Raw genomic sequence first — 25147 nt, 5'->3', positions numbered from 1 at the left:
ATCGAAATAATAATAATGGCGGATGTTATCGAGTGAGTACTATATTGTGGACAAACACCCGTGTTCCCAGGGACTTTACAGGAATATCTGTAAAGTCTAACATGTGGAAGACCACCCATTATTAGACAACGTAAATAAAACTAGTATCACCTGTATCATGGAATCTTATGGTGCTATTGAAGGGAATGAGGTAGCTGTATATTATATACTCTTTAAGACATGTTAGACAAGAAACTAAACTGCAAAATACCCGTAGGCATTCCACATGTGTAAAGAGAAAAACCAGGCTACACGTTTCTCTGGGTACAATAACACGTATGCAACACACGGGAAAAGGTCTGGAAGGCCCTGAGCCCACCTGCCAGTGGGGGTGCGGACTCTGGTAGCAGCACTGCCTGAACCAGTGCTTCTCAAAGTGTGGTCCCAGGACCGGCGGTGTCAGCAGCAGCTGGACCATGTTAGAAATAACGCAGGTTCTCAGGCCTAACCTCCCCTCCCCTCCCCCCCTCACCTCCCCTCCCCAATCAGAAGGCGATTGCTTTCTCACCCCCATCTCCCAAGTTTAACAGTTACCAATAGGAGGGCTCCTGCCAACTTGACCCTGAAATGGAATACAGTAGGTCCAGAGGTCTGGCGGACCTGAATCATGACCCCCGGTCAGCCGCTGTGAAACCCTGGGCCAGTCCCTTCACCTCCAAATCTCAGCTGCCTCACCTGTGAAATGGGAAACCCCTGCCTGCCTCATAAGGTTAAGATGAAAGAACGGTATAGCCTGGCTTGGCAAGTGCTCAAGCAATGGTAACTCACAGCAATAGTAACACATTTTTTTTAAATAATAAAAACAACAGCATTTCATGGCAGGCAGAGGGGGCAGAACGGCATTCGAGAACAAAAGAAAAGAGCTTATGTGACAGGAGAAATAGGTTTGGCGAGGCCTTTTCCTTAATTGTTCCCACTTACTAGGCCTCATAAATTATGAATAAATGTATATTATTAGCTCAACTTGACACAGGAAAAAGGCTTTTATCCGAATTTAGGTCAAATGTCTTAATTGGCATTTTGTAAGAGGCATGCATGGGTAGCACCAGGGCAAGCTTCTCTCGAGTGGCCCGTCCCCTGCTCAGGCCAGGGAGCACGGTGCTCGGGCAGCCTCTGCCTCCAGGGACACCCCAACCACCTGAGCCCTCCACCTGCCCAGCCCACGTGCATTCAACAACCACGAATACTGAGCACCGTGTCACCCCAGGCCCTGCCAACACCCTGACCACCACTCAACTGCCTCGGCCGCAGGGACACTCGGGTGGATTCTCAGTCCCTTCTTGGGGACTTCCTTAGATGGACAACTGGTTTGGTTTTAGTTTTTAGCTATTATGAAGTCTGCAATATTTGAAGCCTTTGTGTGGGCATATGTCTTTATTTCTCTTGGGTAAATACCTAGGAGTGGACTTGCTGGGTTCCATGGTAAGTGCGTGTGTGACTTACAAAAGCTACAACTTGTTTTCCAAAGAGGTTGTACCACTGGACATCTATCAGCGGTGTGAGAGTTCCAGTTGCTCCACACCCTCACCAGCACTGAGCACCGTCACTCATTTTAATTGTAGCCATGCTGGTGGGTGCACTTAGTAAATGCTACGAGCCAGGCACAGTGACACAGAAGACTCAGTTCATTCCTTCACGAGTGGACATCTTTGTGGGGGAAGAAAACACATAAGTATTTCATTATAGGTCATGGTAGGGCTGCTGAAACAAACCAGGTGCGCTGATGGAGGCTAACGGGGCGGGTATCTATCTTACTTTGGGGTGGGGGGGTCAGGAAAGGCTTCCCGGAGGAGCCGATATCTGAGTTGACACTGGAAGGAGGAGCCAGGTGGTGAAAGAGGTGGGAAGAACGTTCCAGGCAGAGGGCCCAGCAAAGGCAGAGGCCCAAGTGGGGACCAAGCCCAGAGCATGAGGCACTGACCAGATGCCTTCAGAGAGGCAGGTGGAGGCGGATCAGGTAGGGATTGTAAGAGATTTGGGGTTTGCTCCAAGTACGATGGGGGCGGGACCAGCTTAGAAGCAGGCAGGTGGGTTCGGCTGGTATAGCATCCAAAAGAAGGGCAAGGAGGGACACAGGAGGGCCTGTGGAGTAGGCGGAGGGCCCAACACAGAGACACAAGGGTGCTGGCCGCTGGGGCATCCCTGGCCAGCAAAACCCCCAGCAATAACCTCTGTGGGGAGCTACTCCTTTATGGTCAGGTCCCCTTCATCCCAGCAACAGAGCACCTGGCTCTGTAGGACTTGCTTCCTGAGGCTGAGCAATAACTTTATCATCAGACTCCCAGACGGGCCAGGAATCAGCAGCCCTGAGAGGCTGTCCAGGCGAGTTATTGTGGACAATTTGGGCTTCAGAGGCCCCTTCAGGAACCAAACAAAAGCGATGGAGAGCTTTGATGCTCTCCATGAAATACGTGTGTGCGATGCACACGTGTGCAAGGAATTGGTACTTAACTTGTAGGCCTTCAGAGATGCTGCCTAAGAACTCCTGTCTCCCTCCTTCACTCTGCAGACATGGAAACTGAGGCCCACGGAGGATAATGGATTCACTCGGGGTCACCCAGTGAGTATCCTTCCCATCAAAACCATGTCACCTCCTTCACAAACACCCATAAAATGCCCATGACTACTGCCCTTATTGATTACCCATAGCAGCTCGACACACTCCAAGTGTGTCCAGGACATAAAAATGCAGAAACCTCAGCTCTGCGGCCTTGTCGATTAGGGCTGAGGCCACTCTGGCAAAAAACCTTTAAGCACTGCATGAGCAGTGATCTCCCGGCCTTCTCCATATTTGGAGAGGTTTCTGAAGGGGCGCCGGGATGACCCAGTTCTCTCGGAAAGGTCTGACTTGAGGCCTTCTTGCTCTGTACCGGCGCCTGCCGGGGCCCCGCGGTGGAACTGGGAGGTCACAGCACAGGACCAGGCCACTGCTATTATTTGAGCGCTCACTACCTGCCGAGGGCCACGCTGAGGGCAGTGCAGGCATTTTCCCATCAGATTCTTAAAACAACCCTTCAGGGCAGGTGTCCCAGTCCCCACGTGACTAATCAGGAAACTCGGAGATGGAGTCACTTGTATGAGCTTGCCGGGGCTTGAACAACAGAAACGGATGGCCTCACAGTCCCGAGGCCAGATGTGGGAGATCCAGGTGTTGGCAGGTTGGCTCCTGCTGAGGCCTGTCTCATGGGCTCGAGGACAGCTGTCTTACCCCTCTATCTATTCACATGTTTTTCCTCTATGTCTGTCTGTCCCGGTGTCCAATGTCCCCTTTTAATAAGGACACCAGTCATACAGGCTTAGGTGCCACCCTAGTGACCTCATTCTAACTCGATTACCTCTGTAGAGACCCTATCTCCAAGTGAGGTCACATTCTGAGGTCCTGAGGTCTTTTTTTTTTGGAGGGCACAATTCAACCCATAGCACCCAGGATCCCGGGAAGGTGAAGCTGAGGTTCAAATCCAACTCTCTTGGCTCCCTACAAAGCCTGCTATCATCCGACATCCTGCTTCTGAACGTGAGAAGGAACATTCAAGACCAGTTATTCCCATTCAGAGATGGGGAGACAGAGCTTCAGACGAGGGCTGAGAAAAACCCAAGTCACACCACAGGTTCAGGGCTGAGCAGGACAGGTGTGGGGCTAGATATGCTGAACTGTGCACCGGCCTCACCTGGACGGCTCCTCAGGCCCTCAGCCTCCCCCCACCCCCCCACCCCCATAGGTCTGCTCACACCCCTGCCATGGGACCCATCTGGTGGCTGGGCCTTCCGCACCCATTTTTCCAGCAACACCACACCCTGCTCAGATAAGGGCTGTGGCTGCCCCAAGCCAGGGAGATAAATGCCCCTGGCAGTGAATTAATGGTGCTACCTCCAGATTCACGTAAGTGGCTTCGTTGGAAGCCTGTGTATCTTGGTGGAAATCGATTCCCTGCTTAAGAAAGAATGCATCTTCCAGAGAAATTGGTGGCTCCCCTTTCCTGACTGCAATCAGCAGATCGCCTCGCTGAGTGCCTGGCCTAGCGAGCGTTTTCTGAGTTACTGAGTGGAAGGAAGCAGGAGGGGGAGGGGTGGCTACAGTGACAGAGCTTGGCTTCTGGGTCCGTCCCTCCTCACCATGCATCCTTCAATGAGTCACCGCCTCAGTCGGGTTCTCACTGCCCCTTCTGGAAAAGAGCACGTCAAACAGACCGACCATATGGACCCCTCTTGCTCAAGCATTTGATACAATTCTGATCGTGTCTAATCTCTGAGATCCACACAGGCTTAGAGGAAATGTTTAGGTAAAACAGCATTTAATGAACAAATAATTTACAGAGGGAAGTGAACGGTGCAGAGGGAAGGACTGTCTTGGAACGGAAAGAGGCCTAGACAAGGAGGACAAAGAACTAGCCCCTGGCTTTGCACTAACACTAGTCCTTTGAGGTCAGGACACACCTTTTGCCGCCTCAGTTTCTACTGACAAAATGGGGAGGAAAAAAGTCTCCTACCTCACAGGAATTTTACAAAGATAAAGTACCACGGGTGGGAGCCTCGCACGTGTCAGACACCCCAGCAATGACGGTCAGATACATCACCTGCAGTTGCCATTCAAGTGACATTCGCAGCCATGGTCTCATTGGTACCTTCCCAAGATGCAGGAAGCAGTCAATGGTCGGCATCCCCATTTGACTGATGGGAAATCTGGGGCTCTCAGAGGGTCACGGCTTCTCGAATTTGTCTTCTGACCCTTCCCCTCAGTCCTAAACCTACTGGTTCTTTTATCCTGGGTCCCTTCAACCTCCACCAACCCCCCGACCCCAGTGTCATCAGCGCTCACAGTATCTGTCGAGTGCTCATGACTCTATTTCCTGCTGAGCCTGAGCCTTGCCCAACCTGGAGCCTTAGCAGCCACTACTCATCGATTAGACCTGGCCTGGTCTGGCCCTGGGGCCCTGTGACTTGCCTTCTAGGAAGGAAGTGCGGTGTATTCATGAAGTCCCCACAAAGCCATTTCATTATACAATCTTCTCCTCCCACCTCTGCTCTTCGGCTGGTCCCCCACCTATGCCCTTCCCAGTGGTGGCAGCCCAAGCCACCCTACCCCTCTACCGGGAGGTCCACGTAAGCACAATCTGGCTAATTTATGTACTTCATCCAAGGACCACAACTGGTTGGATTGGTTCAGCGGTTGATGGGAGGGAACACCAGGAATTTGCTGGAGCATTTGGACAAGGGGGCTGGAGAGGCGGGCAGCCATCTCTGTCACCACCCACGAAGAGCCTGACTAAGAACGAAGCCGGCACGGGGAATGCAGAACCACGACGTAGAGAGAGAAGTAGATTCCCCGCATTAAACAAATAACTTAAACACTTGGATCCAGCTGTGCCCGAGCCAGGCTAGTGCCCGTGCTCTGCAGTTTGTGAGTAAATTTCCTTTCTAGATTACATGCCAGTTGGAGTTTCTGTCACCTATCAGTGAAAAAAGTGGTGACTAATTCATCTCTCTTACATTAAAAAAAAAAAAATCTAATCTTTCCAATCTATTAACTTAGTTGAAAACTTCTAAAGAGGCTTCTAGGAGAACAGTAGGAAAAGTAATTGGTCTTAGCATCCTCTGAAATAAGACTCGGGAATCCTCAACACAAGGTCCGCTCCAGAAAAGTTAAGTAGAAAACGGAGGGGCCCTGAGCCCAGCTTAAAAGAGCAAGAGCCTGAACTTAGAGGTGAACCAGACCGTTGAAAGGATCTCCCACAAAAACACTCACACTTCAGCCTGACATTCAAGACCTTTCCCATGTGGAAGCATCTGGCCCCACACCGGCCGGCACAACCTCGTGATGCTCAGCCCTTTAGAGTGCGGCCCCAAGCCCCAGCCATGCAGCTGTGAGGCGACCCCACAGAGGGTCACCAGGTCTGGCGAGAGTGGGTTCTCCAGCCCAGAGAGCAAAATGGGGTGCAGTGTTCAGAACTGAGCTACAAGGCCAGGCCAGACCCAGCCAACCGGAGAGGATGGCCAGTTACCAGTGACCTGGGGAGGGCAGCTCTGCCAGGTAGGCAGGGCAACAGGATGGAGGAAGTTGGGGTCCCAGTGCTGTGACATGCCAAACTGGCCCTGGGACATCTGCCTCTGATGTGACAGAAGAACTACTTGGAGCTTGTTGAACCTTTTGGTGATTTGGGGGGGGCGGGAGGGGGGTGTTCTGTTATTTGCAGCCAATGCTAATCCTAACCAGGCCCCCTCTCAGGCCTTTGGTACAGCGGAAGCTCCCCTGACCAGCCTCCACCGAATCAACCAGCCAGGTTAAGCAGCATCCTCCATCTCCTCCAGTAAAAACGTCCAAGGTGACCTGGAGCCGCAGGAGATGCTCTAGGTCAGTGGTCGGCAAACCGCGGCTCGCGAGCCACATGCGGCTCTTTGGCCCCTGGAGTGTGGCTCTTCCACAAAATACCACGTACCCTAATTAAGTTAATAACAATGCACCTACCTATATAGTTTAAGTTTAAAAAATTTGGCTCTCAAAAGAAATTTCAATCGTTGTACTGTTGATATTTGGCTCTGTTGACTAATGAGTTTTGTCCACTGCTCTAGGTCACCCGCACATCTGCTCCCACCACTGGGTTGTTTGTTTACTGGGAATCAGTTGTGTTTCTGCCCAAACCCATTGATTACTATAATTACAAAAATATAATTAAATGGTTCATACACAGAAAATACGAGTACAAAAGAAGTGATTTCAAGGGAAACTATGTTGAAGGCTGTGGAAGGATTCAATAAAGTTGAGATTTTTTTTTTTTTTAAAGTGCTGTGCCCAGCTGGTATGGCTCAGTGGTTGAGCATCAACCTATGAACCAGGAGGTCACGGTTCGATTCCGGGTCAGAGCACATGTCCGAGTTGCGGGCTCAGTTCTCAATCGGGGAAAAGTGCAGGAGGCAGCCAGTCAATGATTCTTTCTCATCATTGATCTCTCTCTCTCTCTCTCTCTCTCTCTCTCTCTCCCTTCCTCTCTGAAATCAATGAAAATGTATTTTTTTAAATATATTTTTTATTGATTTTTTACAGAGAGGAAGGGAGAGGGATAGAGAGTTAGGAACATCAATGAGAGAGCAACATTGATCAGCTGCCTCCTGCACCCCCCACCCCCCACTAGGGATATGTCCACAACCAAGGTACATGCCCTTGACCAGAATCGAACCTGGGACCTTTCATTCCACAGGCTGACGCTCTATTCACTGAGCCAAACCAGTTAGGGCTAAAAATGTATTTTAAAAAATAAATAAAATATGCCCTAACCGGTTTGGCTCAGTGGATAGAGCGTCGGCCTGGGGACTGAAGGGTCCCAGGTTCGATTCCAGTCAAAGGCATGTACCTTGGTTGCGGGCACATCCCCAGTCGGGGGTGTGCAGGAGGCAGCTGATCGATGTTTCTAACTCTCTATCCCTCTCCCTTCCTCTCTATAAAAAATCAATAAAATATATTAAAAATAATAATAAAATAAAATTTTAAAGTGCTATAAAAAAGTATGTGTTGGTGAGATAATAGTAAAAGATTAGGAGAAATTGGCAAGAATCTGGAAGGACTCTGCACTCAGATTTGTTTGACAAGATCCTAAATTCTCGATCCCACTGACTGAATCCCCACTCTGGAACTGGGAGCCCTGGCATTGGGGGTGTAGTCTACGCAGAGACGTCCTGGATTTTCAGTGCCAGCACCAGTCTACAGCGAAAGACTGGCAAAATGAATGGACGTGACATACGGCTTCATTAAAAGATAATATTAGGTATTATGTTTTATGATTTTGTGTTTTCACTGACACTTCCCTCGGAATTCCCCTCTCTATACCTCCACCTCCAGCCACAGTTCCCACTCTCATCAGATAAGGTGACTATTGTATAGGATTCCCACCTCCACAGCACAGGAAATAAATCCGCACAATGGACTGCCAAGCCGCAGAGCCAGGGGGTGGGGCCCTGGAAGAGCCTGCATTCTAGAGACTAACGCCTTATTTTGCAGGTGGAAAGAGTGAACAGGGAGTCACCCAAGATCCGCTTAGCCAGCTTCTTCCTGGCAGGGCCAGGACACGAACTGGGATCTCCAGGGTCCCCATCCAAAGCTCTTTCCAAAATGACCGGCCACTTCCTCAACAGCTGAGGCCTGAACACCAAAATGTTTTCTGTTAGATCTTTTCCCCTTTTAAAGGCAAGGGAAAGTAAGACCCGAGAGTCTCCTGGGACCGGTGTTCTCTTACTCAGGCATCTCCTCTCCCACTCCCTGTTGCCTGCAAGCAGCCCTTTATCCAATGTGTAAAGCGTGCCCAGGTGAGGTTACCCAGGATGGATCGGCTCCTGGGTATCCTGGCAGGCGGCTGTGCAGAACCCAGACTCCTCTCCCAGGGCACTGATGTCTCACAAGTTGCCATCAGCTATGCCTCCCTTCCCTCCTCCCCTGCCCCACTGCAGGTCCTGGTACATGTTGGGGCTGTATTTTAAGGGGTAAAGGCTGCCTCAGGCCTGGGAAGGTGGTGTGAGTTTCATTTTTTTTTTTTTTTTTTAAAACAAAAAAAGCTTGAAATATACTCTGTGACACAAGCAAGCCAGCGAGCTAAGGTGTTTTAGGGCAGTGTAATACACACAATTGTATTCACCTGTGATTGCAGTCAATTTTATGCACTTGAATTCAAGGGCCTCTTGAATTCAAAAGAGAGTGGCAGGAGAAGTGCTTGGTAAACTGCAAAGCCTGTGAGGTATCCATTGTTAAGCTCTGTTGAGGCAGGGCCGCCCTTGGCTCATCGCTTGCTGGTTATGGGGCATCTCCAGAGACCAGCTCCCTCAAGAACTGTAGGAAAGCTTGAGTTTCCACCCTGGGGCCTCTGCGCTGGCAGCTCCCTGGGCCTGCGCCGCCTCCTCTGTCTTCCATCTTTGCACGGCTGGTCCCTTCTTATCATCCCCGGCCCAGATTAAGTGTCCTTCCCAGATGGGCCTTGCTGACCACCGTATGCTCAAGTGGCTACCCCATCTCCCTGACCCATCCCCCTGCTGTCATTCCCTCAATTAGTGCTTCTAATTCTCTGACATCTACCCCTATTTCCCAGTATTTTAAACAATGATGGCAAAGTCTGCATGACAGAAAAGTTACCATTTTAACAAGTGTGTGACTCAGTGGTATTAAGTATATTCACATTGTTGTGCCACCATCACCACCGCCCCTCTCCAGAACTTTCTCCACTTTTCAATTATCTACGTGGGTGTCGTTGCCTTCCCTAGAGAGTAGCTGCATGTGAGCAGGGCCCATGTCCGTCTGGTTCCCTGCTGTTTCCCCAGTGCCTGGCATGATGCCCAGCACATAGTAGGTGCTCAATCACCCAAGTGAAATAAACGTGGCGGCACCTCGTAAAGGGCAGTGCACAAAAGCAAGAGAACGCAACACAGACCTTTGGTCTGTAGATGAGGCCAAACGGCCTGGCAGCCTGTTACCAGACAACGCTGTGAGTTCTGTCCAGCTCCGGGGGAGCAAAACCAACGAGAGCTACTTTGCTGGTTCCAGGCCCCTTTGCGAGGTCAAGAATGAAGATATCCGATCACACAAACCACCTGACATCGACACTCACCATTTCAGCACATCAGCTCTACCGAGAGCAACATTTTATCAGTCGCTGAAGGGCAGGCACAAAAATAGACTGCCAGGATCAAATGCCACCCTCAGCTGCTCTCCTGACACTCAGGGGGGGGGGGGGGCTGCAAAGGCCTTAGCATATGAGGACCTGAGGCTGGGGACCCGGAGGGGGCTCCTCTGTCACAGGAGGGCACAAAGATTGGAAGTGGAATCAGAGCCAGGATTAGGAGAGAAAGGCACCTGACTTGGGCACCAAAAAACTCAGTAGTCAAGACAGATCATATTTAATGCAATATTGTAAAAAATCAAAATCAATGCAAAATTTAAAAAAAACCACAAAATCCTGTGCTGAGCAAAATATAAAAAATTATGCTGAGCAATATATCAAAATATAAAAAATTATGCTGAGCAAAATATCAAAATTCTCAGTAAAGATGGGGTCAGTGATACTGATTTTTCCTTTGGCTGTAGGCGCCTCTATACCCGGGCATGGCACTCTTATTGTTGCTATCCTTTTTCTTTCTTTCTTTTTTTAAATTTGATATTTTGTTCAGATTGGATATTTTGGCACCCATTGTTATTACTTTAAAACGCTGCATTAAAATGGGATTTGTCTTGATTACTGATGTCTTGGCCTCTCTGTAAATTTTACGCCTGATCCAAGGCATCTCCTTGACCTTACCCTCATCCTGGCCTGGGTGGAATGAGACAGTGAGAGTTACAATAGATGCAAATGACTGAAATGATATTAGATCACATCCTAGATCACTCCGTGCCTCAGTTTCTGTATCTCTACAATGGGGTCCATAATTCCCTGGTTGTTGGGGAATGAACTGTCCCAGCCTGGTCCAATGAGGTATTTTGGATGGGAGAGTGTTTGGGAAAACTCTAACATGCTGTAAGGAACTATCATTAAACTTTTATCAAAGGTATAATCAATGATCCAACAAAGTGGTGAGTAGCATTCAGTTTTGCAAAATACTTGCCCTATTTATAAGGAAAGGAATAAAGTTTGATAAAGGAATAGATTTTGCTTAAGAAGAGAGAGAGAAGAGCAGATTCAAGGTTCTCCCTGCACCCAGGACATCCTACACCCCCCCTCCCACCGCCCATCGCACTCACTCGGGTTCTGATCCTCTTCCTGAAGTGAAGGAAGGCAGAGGGTACCACTGGCCCTGGGAAACCTGCCCATCCCACACTGACTTGAAAGGGGCAGCCACCGACGTTCTAATCGAACCGTGGCAATCATCAACCGGCAGGCGCCTTCCTTTTGTGGCGTTTCCTCAAAATCTGAATATGCCCGGGGGGGGCAGGGGAACTGGCACATGCCAGCCATCCTCATGTGTCAGGTGGACGAAAAAAAGACCTGCCTTTGGATAATGAAAAATTTCTGGGAATGGAGAGCGATGACTTTGACCAACATTGCCTGTGGACTTACTGCCACTGAATTGCCCACTTAAAAATGGTCCAAATGGTAAATTTTATGTTGTGTATGTTTTAGAACAATAAAATAAAAGTAAATCTAAAAAAAGTGCCAGAGACCTAGAAAAGAGGAAGAAAGAAAGAAAAGAAAAGAAAGAAAGAAAGAAGAAAGAAAGAAAGAAAGAACCCAGCACACTCCGTCGGCAGGTGTTCTCTGGGGTCCTATAGTGTCCGTGTTCTTGGGTTCTATTTATGTGTCTCTTGCCCCGGCTGCCAGGGGAGGCTGAGGGAGTGGGGCCAGGACTCGGCTGGGAAGCCTTTTTTTTTTTAACCTGTTAACACTGTTATAAATAACCCAGAAAGAGGCAGAAAGGGGGTCCTGGCAGGAGAGTGAAGGTCAGGCAGCCCCTTCGTGGCATTTGAGGAAATGTCACGCTCAACAGGCCAGCATGCTGCCAGCTCACATCTTCAGCCCAGAGCTGATGGTAGCCTTGCCATTGTGCCAGGAGCCCATGGGGAGGCCCTGCCACCCAGGAAGGGCAGCCCCAAGGTGGCTGGCTCCTGCGGGATCTGAGCAGAGAAGGGACTGTCACATGGGTGAAAAGGCAGTAGATAGCTAAGGATTCCCCCAGCCCAGTGGACAGGGGCTGAAGTCAGCTCCCCAAGAATCCAGGACCAGGGTTCTGCCACTAATACGCCAGTCTCGGCTCGTCAGCCAACACACGACCTGACCTGCAGGAGAGATGACTCAGCAACATTCAACCCACAACTGCCCCTGCTGAGGCTGCTGCACAGCGTGGGAGCCAGGAGGGGCCTCACAGCCCATCTGGCCCTGTGGTTCCCACGCTGGGCTCCCAGGGGAACCCCCTGCAGAATCTCCACCCCCACGGCCCACCAGGACCTTGGGCTTTGAAGTGGGAGGGATTATGAGGAAGCTGATGAATTAGGTTTCCCATTTTTATGAACTAAAAACCATACAGGGCAACCCATCGTACTCTTCTTTAGCCTGAGTGAATTGAACATTATGAACTTGGCAAAAAACAAATACATATAAAACCAAATTTCTATTTCTTTCTTACATATTAGAAATACGGTGACATTATATTTTGCACACGAATGCTATATCCTCCCATGCCCATGTACTCATAGCTATTATTCATACACACTATTTCATGGGCAATTTAAGGGCTTTTCCAGGCTAATTTGAATCCTCAGACTAAGAAGCCATTCCCTCAGTAGCCGTATCCACCCACTCAAAGTGCCTGAGTGGCACATGGGAGCCCAGCAAAGTGGATATTTAAAATCCAGCCATTCTGCCCTGGCCCGGGAGCTCATCCTGCACACCAGAAATGTTTCTGGGCACATACCTAGGTTGCAGGCTTGATCCCCAGTCAGAGCGAATACAGGAGGCAACCAATCCATGTTTCTCTCTCACACTTCCTCTTCTCTCTCAAATCAACTTTTCAAAAAGAAAGAAAACATATCCTCAGGTGAGAATTAAAAAAACTGTCTTTAATTCACCTATTTTAGCCCTGGCTAGGTGTGACTCAATCGGTTGGGCATTGTCCCTTGCACCGAAAGGTTACTAGTTCGATTACGGGTCAGGGCACATGTCTGGGTTGCGGGCTCAAGCCCCAGGAAGGGGTGTGCAGGAGGCAGCTGATCAATGTTTTACTCTCATATTAATGTCTCTCTCTAAATACATTACTATTGTTTTAAATTCACCTGTTTTACAGAAGCAGCTAAGGCTCAGGAACGTAGCATGACTTTGCTAAGCAAAATGTGAATCCAGACTCAACCCCCTAATTCTTTGCTGCCACAACCTCCAGCGGTCTATCCAGGTTGACCACAGCTGAGAATAACACAGTGGGGCAGGGGAAGAGAGCTCTTTCCCTTGCTCTGAGCAGGTTTATCTACTGAACTTTGAAATTGGGCGGAGGAGGTGCAGGGGGGCGCAGGAGGGGAGTCTCAAAGCCCTGCTAGTACTTTGCAAGTCTTTATGAGTTTAGGAAGCCCAGGTAGCAAGTCGCTGGTTTGGACCACGGGAGAAAGAGCCACGGCAGGGGACACATCCACCATCGGCAGGGAGCTCGAGGCAGAGCTGAGACTAGAGATTGTTGCTCACTCTCCACATAAAAGCCTTCCCTGACTTCTCACTGACAGAAACCCGAAGTCCTCACTTGCCTGCAAGGCCCTGCGCAGCCTGGGCCTGCCTCCTCTCCCACCATCTCCTGGATTCTGCTGCCCTCCCCGAGCGGCAGACAAAGCCGTCTTCTTCTCCCCTTGGGCCCCACCTGGGACACCTAGGCCACATACCCAGCATTCAGTCTCGGTGACAGAGTCCTTCCCCAACGTACCCCACCCGGTCACTGTAGCTTGCAAGGCCGTGTGTTAGCCACAGCATGAACCCAGGGTCTGTGTCCCCTTAGAATGTAAGCTACGTGAAGGCAGGGTCCCGGGCTTGTCCTCTGTTGACTCCCGGCACCTGGAGTAGTACCTGGCACAGAGTAGGTGCTCACTAAACCTTTGTGGGGTAGGTGGGGGCAGGTGGTGGGTGAGTAGAGCTCCCATTTCCCAGGTCGGTTTGGGCATCTCTGCTTCACATTATTGTGATGCCTGCAAGGTCTCCCTCTCATGCACTCCCCTTTACTGGGGCGGGGGGGTGGGTAGTGGTGGTGGTGGTGGTGGTGGTGGTGGTGGTGGTGGTGGTGGAGGAGGAGTTGGTTTCCTTCCCCATCCATTTATTCCCTTATGGAAACTTCTGCCTTTCCTTTTCCAGTAGTCAGATGATGAGAATCCCAGATCTGTGAGCTCCCAGATAAAGCTGGTGGGAAACAGATTCTCTTGGGCCCCAGCAGGCCCTCCCTGGTCATGTGGTCAGTGAGGGCCAGAGAAGGGAGGCAAGGAGGCCTGCTTAGCAGACCCCCACTGACTCCTGTCCCATGTAGCCACAGGTGAGTCTGCCTTATGTAAAAAAGCACGTTCACTGAGCACATAGAGTAAATGTATGTCCAACAAATAACATATCTTCATTCCCTTCTTTCGTGTACCAGTGATGTGTCCCGTGGGGTGGTATTACCACAGCTTCCCCCCGCCCCCCCCCCGCCCCCGCCCCAGGGCCAGGTCCTCTGTATTATGCACTAGCGATGGAATTACAGGCACTGAACTGAAGAAGGGGAGCCATCTGACAATGCGTATCACCAACGCCTGATGGAAGGCAGGCAGGAAGTGTGGCGCTCTCAAAATGAGAACAGTGAGATCTGTCAGGGAGTGAGGTCCCCGCCACCCCAGCACCTAAGTGCCATCTGAACCTGCTTGTCTGCCCTACTAGGTTTCTCCCACCTACTGAGATTGGGGGTCTTGGGGCTCATAAAAACCCTTTATGCTGTAAACTAGACATTCTCCCATTGGATCCTCAGAACAGGGCAGAGGTAGAGGCATTTTTCCGATGGGGATGCTGAAGTTCAGAGAGGGGAAGTAATTTGCCTAAAGTCACACAGCAAGTTAAAGAGGGGCAATACTAGAACCCCGAGACCTCTGGCTCCTAAACGAAGCAATAATGGAGAGCACTGATTGGGGGCCACAAGCCTGAATTTTCTGCACTATTGGCATGGGGCCTCCATTCCCCACATTCCAACAGTGGTCAGCCTTGAAGACCGTGGTCTGTCCGCACGGAGTCTGGGACATACAGAGTCAGCCTGGGATGTCTAAGCATGGTGGAAAGCCTGTGGAGGCGGCAGGCACTGAGGGATGGAGCGCCATGGTGGCGCGCGTCTGCACCGATGTTGTTGGGGAGGCAGTGTGTGTGTGTGTGTGGGGGGGGGGGGGGATCTGCCAGCTCCTTGTGATGCTACTCAAAGCGTGGTCTCCGGATCAGCAGCATCAGCCTCCCTGGAGCCTGTTCAGTTCCGCAGAATCTCACGCTGAGTCCCTGAACACCTGAATCAGAATCTGCATTTTAACAAGATCCCCAGGTGACTCACATGCACAGTTTGGGAAGCAAAATATTTTAAATCAGGAGTCAGATCGTAGCATGTGACCTTGGGTCTGACACCTAAATCCTTCGAGCCCCAGTGTCCCCATCTGTAGCGTAGAGATGATGTGTACACCTCACGGGACCGCTGTGAGGGTTATGTAAGATCACGCATGCCCACAGCTTAGCCCAGTGCCTGGCAGGTAACAGCTGCCCGAATTGCCAGTTTCTTTCCTTCCTGAAAGACCAGAAGGAAGGAGGCCTCTGCTTCCATCCCACGTCCTGCCTGTACATCCGGGAGGTGAGGAAAGACCCCCATGGGGCAGCAACAGATGGGGACAGGGTGGGAGCAGAGGGAAAGAAGGAGAGGAAAGGAAATAAAGAAGCAAAATAAAAACAAGCAGCAGAGACTGTGTGACTCCCCCGGGGGGCAGGCGACATGTGAAGCCCAGAGAGGTGGCCACTTCAGCTCATGTCTTAAAGCAGGGCTATCAAGCACTGCCAGAAACCAGTGGCTGGGAGGGAGGGATGAGCGAGGAAGGGCCATGGGGCTGTGTCCCTTCAGGTCACACATGACAATGTCTTTGCAGCCCAGCTCTGAACCAGTTCTCTGTGTGGCCAGGGCAGACCCGATGCTGAGGGTCACTACAGCCACAGACAGAAGCCGAGGGCTGGGGCTCTGAGGACACCAATCCCGGGGACTGTCAGCCGAGAGGGGCTGGACAGGGCGGGCTGAGCCATGTGATCTTCGCTGAGTGATTTAACCTCTCTGGGCCTCGGTAAAAGGGCATAAAAATAGCCCCAGCCACTGCCTTAGGGTTCTAACGAGCATTTAACGAGAAGGGCTTTGCATAGTGTCTGGTGCAGAGAAAGTGCTCAAAAGACAACGGCCATTAGGGAGATGACTGCATGGGAGTCTTGAAGCAACTGCTGGAACAGCTGCAGCTTCTCTGGGCGGCTGGAGTGTCCTGGCCACCTAATCCGGGGGTAAAACTCTTCAGGCTCTGATGGACTCAGGGCATCACAATCAACTCGCCCCTTAATGGCAGCCACAGCCTCTGCTTCCACTCCAGCCTTGTCCAGGCTGCTGGACACAGAGCAGCCACATCCATCTTCCCAAAATGCAGATAAGCCTGCTTGGGATTTCTCCCAGATAAAGACCAAAACCCTCCCTCAGGCCCGTGGTCTGCGTGATCTGCCTCCTGCCTACCTGTCCTGTATCATTTCCCAGAATTAACACACCACGCTCTATCCCAACTTTTGGTCCCACTGGCTTCTTTCCACCCTGGCGTGTGCCAGAGTCTCCCCCCACAGGGCCTTTGCATGTGCTGTTCCCTCTGCCTGGAACATTATCCCCACACGTGGATCCGCTTTGCCTAGTTATCTCCTATCTATTCTTTACACCTTGGGGGAAGCTTGCATTGAGCCCCAAAGACCAGATGAGGAGCCCTACTTCACCTGGTCTCAGCCTTCTGGAGGTCCTGGGCCTTCTAGAGCCTATCACAATTGGTAAACATTTATTTGCATGGGCATTTGATTAATGCTCACCACTGTATTCTCAGCACCTGGTGCATAATAAGTGCTTAATAAATACTTGGGGGAGTGAATGAATAACCCCATTCTCTGGCCACCACCTCACCCCCACCTCCTAGGAGGTCCCACCTTCCCTCTCACTTGATATCCTAGACCTTAACTCTCCACACGCATGGGACAGTCCCCCATGCTGCCTGATCCTCAACTTACATCCATGACTGGCAGGCCCAGCACCAAAGATCCAAATGTTTCTAGATCTGATTTTCTTGAAAGCAGCGTTGGGCCATGGCCAGGGGAGATGTGTGCTGCCAGCCTCAGCAGTAAACGCTGATGAAGCTGTCTGGACCAGCTAAGCTGAGATGAGAAAATGCCAAGATTTAAAAGCACCGGAACCCATTTATTTATTGTTGTTCTTGTGCTTCCCGGCTATTTTAAGCTTCAGATCGATCTGTTGGCCCTCCTCTCTCTAAATATCACTCCAGAAACACCGAACATGCACCTGGCCTTACCTGTCAGCCTCAGCTGCCCCTGCCCCATCCGACACACAACAGCGACAACCAGCAAAAACGGGGGCCTGTTTGCATGTGCTACCTGCCTCTGTGAGGGGTAAGTGCTTTCCCTGAAAGTCCCCAACAGCCCTAATGGGAGGTATTATTAGCTGCTTTTGAAAGGTGGGGAAATTGAAACTCAGAGAGGTGAAGAAACTTGCCCAGGGTCACACAGCTGTAAAGTGCTAGGATGGGGATTCAACCCCAAATCTTTCTAATTCAAAGATCAGGCTCGGTTCCTAACCACTTGGCAGAACTGCTTCCCTCATTCCCTGCCCAAGCTCCTCTTGCGTACTGTGGGTTTTCTTATCTGGTCCATGCCCTTCCAGCTACCTGCAAGGCCCACACCACGGTCAAAGCCACCTGCCCCATGTGCATCTCCATGGGAAGATCACCAAGCGGGGCTGTTAAGAAAAAAGGGGAAGTTAATGTTATATGATCCTGTTTGTACTTAAAAACACACACACACACATGGATGGAAGGACAGATGGATGATTTAGATGTTCAGAGATTATTGCTAAAAGACTACACAAGAAAATATTAACCTTTTGCACTCGGATGTCGAGTGTGACTCGACACGGTTAGCATCGGTAGCAGCTCGTATGTCAAATTGTATTGAATGTATCAATAATTTGAAATATAAAAAAATCCAAATAAATAAGTTTGTATGAAAAGAAACTCCAGTTTTTTATTCTACTGCCGCTCTTTGTAAAATCTGGGGTATTTAAAATATTAAATCCCGAGTAGAATAAAGGAATCGAGAAAAAAGCAAGCGAGTGCAAAGGGTTAAGAGTTCGGCCATAGGACTAAGGAATTGGCTGGAGACAGTGGGAGGTCAAACAATTATTACTTTCCATTTTATGTGTTTCTTTCCTCTTTGAAGGTTTTATTTTTATTTAGTCATACACATGCTTCTGCCCATCCTGCAAAGCCCAATTCATAGGCCATCTTCGCGTGGATCCTGCTCCGATTGTCCCAGCTTTTCCTTCTATCAATTCCTACCGTATTCTGCCTGCATCTCTCTGGGCTCATAGGCCACTGAACCTGTGTCCTCAACATGCATGTTAAGCTGGGAGCCCCCATTCAGGCAGGAGCCCCAGGTCCGGGGTCAGTGTCTCAGGCCTCTGGGGTCTCCCCCGACACTGAACCTGAGCCTCTGATGAGGTGGGGGCATGGACGGCGCTAGTGAATGAATAGCTGTTTTGCTTTCTATCTTGGTCTTTGGCCTTCTGAAGACAATGAAGTTGGAGACTCTATAATGGAGCTTGGGGGTGGGGAGGAGGAGAGGAAAGCAGAGAATCGGAGGGTAAATTCAGCTCCTGGAAGCCTGCCCAGCGCTCGTTCCTGGGAAATGACTCAAGCACCACTTATGCCAGCAGACAGTCCATTTGGGCCCTGAGGTCACCAAACCTTGTCATGGTCCTGCTTATTAAATATAGAGGCGCGTGAAATGAAGCCGCCATTCTGGTGCTGGGGCTCTGAGGAAGGGACACAGAGTCAGGGATAAGAGGCTGAGTCTGTCCCCTCTTCCCGAGTCCTGACTGCTCACCTAGGAAGCATGGGGCTATGGCTACACCCCAGGTTGGACTTGGCTCTTGGACTTGGCGGGAACGTGGTGACGGTCCCATCTCTCCTCCCAGGCAGCAAGGCGGTCCCTGCCCTCCTCAGCACCCAGCCCCTGCCTGAGAACCTCTGAAAATTTGGCAATACTTGGCCCATGATAATCACTATCCTTTGTTGAGCCTCTCTTTTGTGCCACGCATTTCACAGTCATCTCCTTCATACTGTGTAACAACCAAGTAAAGACAGGTAGACACACTGGCCAGTCCATTTCACAGATGGGGAAACTGAGTGCCAGGGATGGTAAGTAATGTGCTTGAGATCCCGCAGCTAAGTTTGTGACATTGGAACCGGACCAAAGCGGCAGCCAGGGAAGAGCTTCAACTAGAATTGCATTGGCTGAAGCTACATGGCCGCAGGCAAGCCACCTGATAGCCCAAAGCCTCAGTTTTCTCATCTGCTCAAGGGCTGCCAACAAGGAAGCATGAGAATGAACTGAGCTGAATCACGCTTCTCTGTCTCTTGTCACATACCCACGGGGGTCACAGGGGTGGGCTGAGACACACTCAAGGACACAGGATGGGCATGGTACCTCTTCTCAGACTTCCATTTCCCTCCCACAATTCAGCATCACAGAAAATTAAACATTCTCACTAGTAAGGAAAACTATCTTCTATTACTAAAAAACACAAGTGTATTCTAGGAACTAGAATGCAAAAGCTGTTATTTTTTTTATTTTTTTTTTCAGATAAAATATGAATGGTTTTTGTGCTTGTAGATACTGCTTAAATTGGTTGTGGGTTTCACTGATGGGGCCACTGTGGAGGCAGTGACAGGACTGTTTGAACATCAAATTTGGAATCAGAAAGATCTGCATTAATGTGGGCTCAGTCACTCACCAGCTGTGTGACCCCGGCCATGATACTCAACCTCTCGGAGACTTAGCATCTTTATCTGTAAAATGGGAATAAGATCATGCTTTAAAGCAGGAATCCTTAACTTTTTTTGAGCCATAGGTCCCACTGGCAATCTGGGAAGCCTAAAATAAAACAGGATTATAAAGGAAACCTATAATATTTAAAAAACATTCATAAACTATTAAAAAGAGTATATTTATGTTACAGTAATAAAACAGGCTTCCTTATTGCTGTAATATCTAGTAGCAAGTGCAAAGATGACCGGTAATTTCAAAGTAGCGATGAACATAAATAGTTCTAGATGTCTGAAAAACTGTAATGTGATATGAAAATATCTATGATTTCCATTAGTGACAAAAATCACAGGTACCACTCATACTTTTATGGTTTGTCACCTACATTCACAATGAAAGAAAACGCTAAATTTCACTTAGAGGTTAGGGAAAATAAAGATGTAATTTTTTTTTTCCATCAAAGTTCACAGACCCCCTGAATTCTATCCGCTGGGATTGGTTGATGGACATGAGGTTAAGAAGTTTCGTTGTAAAGCGTATTACACATGCCTGGCATACTCTGTAAAGGTTCTTCAGGGCTAGCTGCTTCAAGCTATGCCAGCGTCTGCCCCCAAACACAATAGGGCCCAAGGTTCCACCTGCATGCCTTTAGGAGTCCTCCAGGGTTGTGGTTTGAGCAGCCTTGAGCCCTTCGGGAGCTCAGGGAGGGATGTGGGTCATGCCGGGCTGTTGGGTGAGTGGGGGAGGCCCTTAAAGCTAATCCAGAAGCTTAGGGCTGGAAGAGGGTTAAGCCCCAGTTAGATATGCACTCAGGCTGTCTCAGCTCAAAACAGGCTGTGTCCTGCCTGTGTCCTCAGCTGCTCCTGCAAAAAAGCCCTTTCAAATCTGCCTCTTTGACACCTCCACTTGGGGGGTCTATTGGCATCTCAAGCTTATATCCAAATGGAATTCTATTTCCACCCAAGGCAACGTTTCCTTCAGTCTACCCCGCCCCCCATCCCCCGCCGTCAAGTAAATAGCACAACCTTCACCCGGCTGCTCAGAAGCAAAACTTAGGATTCCTCTCTCCCTCACCTTCACATTCAATCCATCAGCCAGTCCTGTCCACGTCCTCTCCAAAGTCCTCTTCTCTCCATCGCTGCTGTCACCATGCTATAGCTCATGCTGTCACCATCTCTTGCTTAGACTCTTACAATGCTGCCTAATGGGTCTCCCACTTCCATACCTGCCCATCTCATCCCAAGCTGGTCTCTCCTAAAGTTGCCAAAACAACCTTTAAAAAATGGCAATCAGACCATGTCACCCCACTCCCTATTCAAAACTCTACAAAGACTCTCCAATTGCATGTAGAATAAAATCCAAACATCTGGGGCTTACAAGGCCCTTGCCTATCTTGCCAGCATCCTCTCCAGCCACTTTCTGCCTCACTCCCTATGCCCCCAGCATCTTGGCATTCTTTACTTCAGAGCATAAAAGCTGGTCACTGCCCCCAGGGCCTTTGCACAGGCCATTTTTGCATGGCTGGCTTCTTCCAACACTTTGACCAAAATGTCACGTCTTCAAAGAGGCCACCCCTGACCACTCACTATAAAGTGGCCATCCCTCCCTACTCTGGTACACTCTCCAGCACATGGCCATGTCTTATTTTCTTCACTACCCACATCACTGAAATGATCTTGTCCATCTTTTCATGTTTGTTATCTGTCCACCCCCACTCGCATGGACACTCCTGAGACCAGGAACTAATCTGTCTTGCTTCCTACTCTATGTTGGCACATATTAGATTTTACTGAGGGAGCTTATTTTGCGTGGGAAATGGGCTGGGCTCTTGACATACACTGTCATTTAATCTTCACGGCTTGCTATTATTTCCATTTTACAGAGACAGGAAGAAACTGAGGAGGCCCACTGAGGTTCCTCAGCTGGTTGAGGTCCGTCTGAGGCCGAAGCCAGGTTCTTAATCACTGCACTATACTGCTGTAAAAAAACAACCTCCCAAAAGTGATCCCTCCACAGAAGACAAGGGAAGGATGATTCTACAGAAAGATGCAGAGGAGCAGGGCTAAAGCGAGGATATCCCAGGTCTCATGATGCTGTGGCCTCATCCTATTCAGAAGCCATTCCCTCCGGGACCGCTCTGCCTAGAGGAGCAGCTGGCAGGGATGTGGCACCCACACCTGGACTCCCTCTGCCTGCAGTGCCCTGGAAAGTCCCCACTCTCCTTTCTCCTCACCTGCCTCTTCCGGGACTCTAATCTCCCCATCAGGTTTCCAGAGCTGTGGAGTGTCCTCTTAGGAAATTCCCTAGTCACACTGGGGCCCAGGAGGCCGCAGATGGAATCCTAGAACCGAATGTAGGAAAAGACCTTGACAACCACATAGTCCCACCCCCTCCTTATGCTTAACCAAACAGTAGCTGCAGGTACTTCCTGGGGTAGGTTCCCTCTGTATCTCCATTTTACAGATGCAGAAACTTGAGGCTGACAGGTATGCTAACTTCCCTGGGAGACACCCAGGTAAATAAGTCTTTGAGCTTGGATGTAACCCAGGAAATCTGACTCTCTAAGCTGTGACATTTAACCCTCATGCTAGAATAAAAACAAAACCCTTTTTGCCTTAGCCAGTTTGGCTCAGTGGATAGAGCATCAGCCCGCAGAGTGAAGGGTCCTGGGTTCAATTCCGCGCAAGGGCATGTACCTTGGTTGCAGGCTCAATCCTGGGCCCTGGTCAGGGAGCATGTGGAGGCAACCAACTGATGTGTCTCACATCAATGTTTCTCTCTCTGTGTCCCTCCCTCTCTCTTCCACTCTCTCAAAAAATCAGTGGGAAAATATCCTTAGGTGAGGATAACAACAACAACAACAAAAAACCTTTTTGATTCAGAGCCTCTTCAAAGGAGGCACAAGTGCCAGAATTAGAGAACAACAGAATGAAAGGGGCCCTTAGCACTGGTTCTAACGCTCCTATTTACCATGGGAGGAAACTGAGGCTCACGCCTGCTTGATGCTGCTTCTGGTGAATGCCTCTAGGCCCTGGACACAAGGCAGGGCAGAGGTGGCACGCTGGGGGGTGGGAGGCACTGAACCTCCCCCCCCCCCCGCCCCCGCAACGACCCACTCCAGGACTGTGCACCCCTGGTGCCTGCATTCCAATCTGGTTACGGCAGGAAGGGCAGGTGCTCAGCAGACAATGCTGCATCCACAGCAGGCGGGAGGCAGCTGTCGTGCAGGAGCTGGTCTTCAACAGAACTCCCTGTTTCCATTTAGCCCTGTTGCTATGGGATGGGCCAGGAGGGGACAGCGGCCTCCTTATGTAGGGCAAAGCAGGAACCCTTGCCCCCCTTCTCCTCATGCAAAGGCAACGGACACAGAAAAGACAAAATAAGCAACTGCCCTTTAGAGGCAAACACGTCTCTGCCATTTTCCTGCTTAGAGAAGTGTGTGTGTGTGTGTGTGTGTGTGTGTGTGTGTGTGTGTGTGTACGCGCGCAGGCGTGTGCCATAAAACGGTAAATCAGAACCGAGTGCTCTGGCCTGGGTTTGAGACTGAGAGCTGCCACCTATGCTCCCAAGCCAAGTCCTCCTGCCTCCCCAGGCCTCAGTTTCCCCATATGGATATGCAAGAGTCCAACTAGACACTGTCTGACGTCCTTCTTGGGCTTAACATTTGATAATTCTATGAAATCCAGACAATCCGAAACCTTCCCCACTCAATTAAAGCCCCAACACATGAGTGACAAGCCATTAGCCAGTCTTTCTGCAAGTCCTTCCCCAAGAGACCTCACACCTCCTGGGCTTGCTCTAAACTCGGGCTGAATTTTAACCCTTCCTTCATAACTCACATCATCAGGGGCTGGCAAACGTTTTCTGTAAAGAGCCAGGTAGTAAATATTTTAGGCTTTTAAGCCATAAATAGCAAGCTGCTCAGCTCTGTGGCAGGAATGTAAAAGTAGCCACAGACAACATAGAAACAAACGGGTGTGACTGGGTTCCAATAAAACTTTATTTACAAAAACAGGCAGCTGATTGAATTTGGCCCTCGGGACCTTCGTTGTGAATCCCCAGAACCATTGTCTTAACCACCACCCCCTCAAGGCAGTCCTTTGCCCTGACACAGCACTGCTCTGCCCCTTGGGGCCCTGGGGTCTTCAGAGCTGCTGGTCTCTGCCCTTCAGTCATCACCTCTGGCCTTTGGGTTCTTGGTTTGCACGTCTTCCTGCTGTGGGCCTGCTGTCTTTGAGCTCCACTTCTCTCTGCGTGGGCGCCGTTTCTAATCTGCAGTGGACTGGTCAACCAGATCTCCACGCTGAGGCTCTGTCTAAACCAAGAACCAGTGGCCTCTGAAGGAAAGCCCTTAGGAACAACAGTGCCTGGTCTCCACCGCAGTGGTTTTGGCTACCACAGGCTCTTCGCTAGAATCCGAAGGCAGAGGCTGCGGGATGAGATGTGTCTGAAGGCATGAGGAAGCCGGGCTGTGAGCTGTCCTCCCCACAAACATCTGTTGCATGGATGCCAAGTGCAGCAGTGCAGGGGCATTCTTTTCAACAAGGGGCTACTTATGCTATTATTAATGGAGCCCTGGGATTTTCAGAAGACAGAGGATGCTCTGATGAACCAACTTCCTTCAGTCGTTCCCCTGGGACTTGTCACTATAACCACTTCTCCCTTCTGACAGGAAAACACCGCCTATGAGTCAGGGGCTTCTCCTGGCGGGCAGAAACCACTCTCCTGCCCAAGAAGACCCTCCCTTCTGCCTCCACCCAATTCTCAGGAAGACGATGAGGAAAGAGCAGGCAACAGCAGCTGCCCCCGCAGGCTGTCCTGGGGGAGACCCAGCAGACCAGCAACCCGGAGCGAGGGAGGGCACACCCACAACCAAACCCAGTGGCCTGGGCTCCACCTCGCCTCTGACTAATAGCAGTCCTTCAGAGGATGTCCGGTCCCAACCCTGTGGTCATTGTCCTTTTATCTGCACATCTCTGAAGGTCTTCAAAGAAAAGGCACGTGAACTTTTTCCACGGAGCCCCAGGGGCAGATCCAAGACACCAATGGGTGGAAGTCCTATTTTTCCCCGTATGAGAAAGAATGCTTCAATGAAGGCGGTGATGTCCTCCACTTGGCTGGGATTTATAGAGGCCGGCAGAGCGAATTGCAAAGGGTGCGCACGCACCCAAAATGCACGCTGCTTTAATGAATATAACCGTATATCAAGTCTGTGCTCTTCCATTCCTTATCCTTCATCAGTATATTCTTTAAGGCTCACAACAATCCTCAAGGCAGAAATTAACAGTCCCCCTTTGCAGATGGGAAAATTCAGGCTCAGTGATGAGAGGGGAAAGTAGGGTAGGAAGCCAGGATACGACTGCAACTTCCTAGCATCAGTGTCTGCACAAAACCATGCTCCCTGAATGACGCTAGAATCCGAACTCCATCCCCCTCCATCCCGAGTACAATGAATTCATTGGGGAGGTGGTCTGGGTCTTTCTTTGACCCTTCCTGTGTCTGGGGCAAGCTGCTGATGTGGGGAATGATGGGATGGGGACTCCACATCTTAG

General features: G+C 50.1%; 1 protein-coding gene across 2 annotated transcripts in view; it reads right to left on the bottom strand.

The window, feature by feature from the left end:
* Positions 1-25147, bottom strand: part of PPARGC1B (PPARG coactivator 1 beta) — a 97841-nt gene that overhangs the window by 26244 nt on the left and 46450 nt on the right. The window lies entirely within an intron of this gene.

The sequence above is a fragment of the Eptesicus fuscus genome, chromosome 6, assembly GCF_027574615.1.
Source record: "Eptesicus fuscus isolate TK198812 chromosome 6, DD_ASM_mEF_20220401, whole genome shotgun sequence".
NCBI lineage: Eukaryota > Metazoa > Chordata > Mammalia > Chiroptera > Vespertilionidae > Eptesicus > Eptesicus fuscus.
This window is presented reverse-complemented; position numbering and strand designations above follow the sequence as displayed.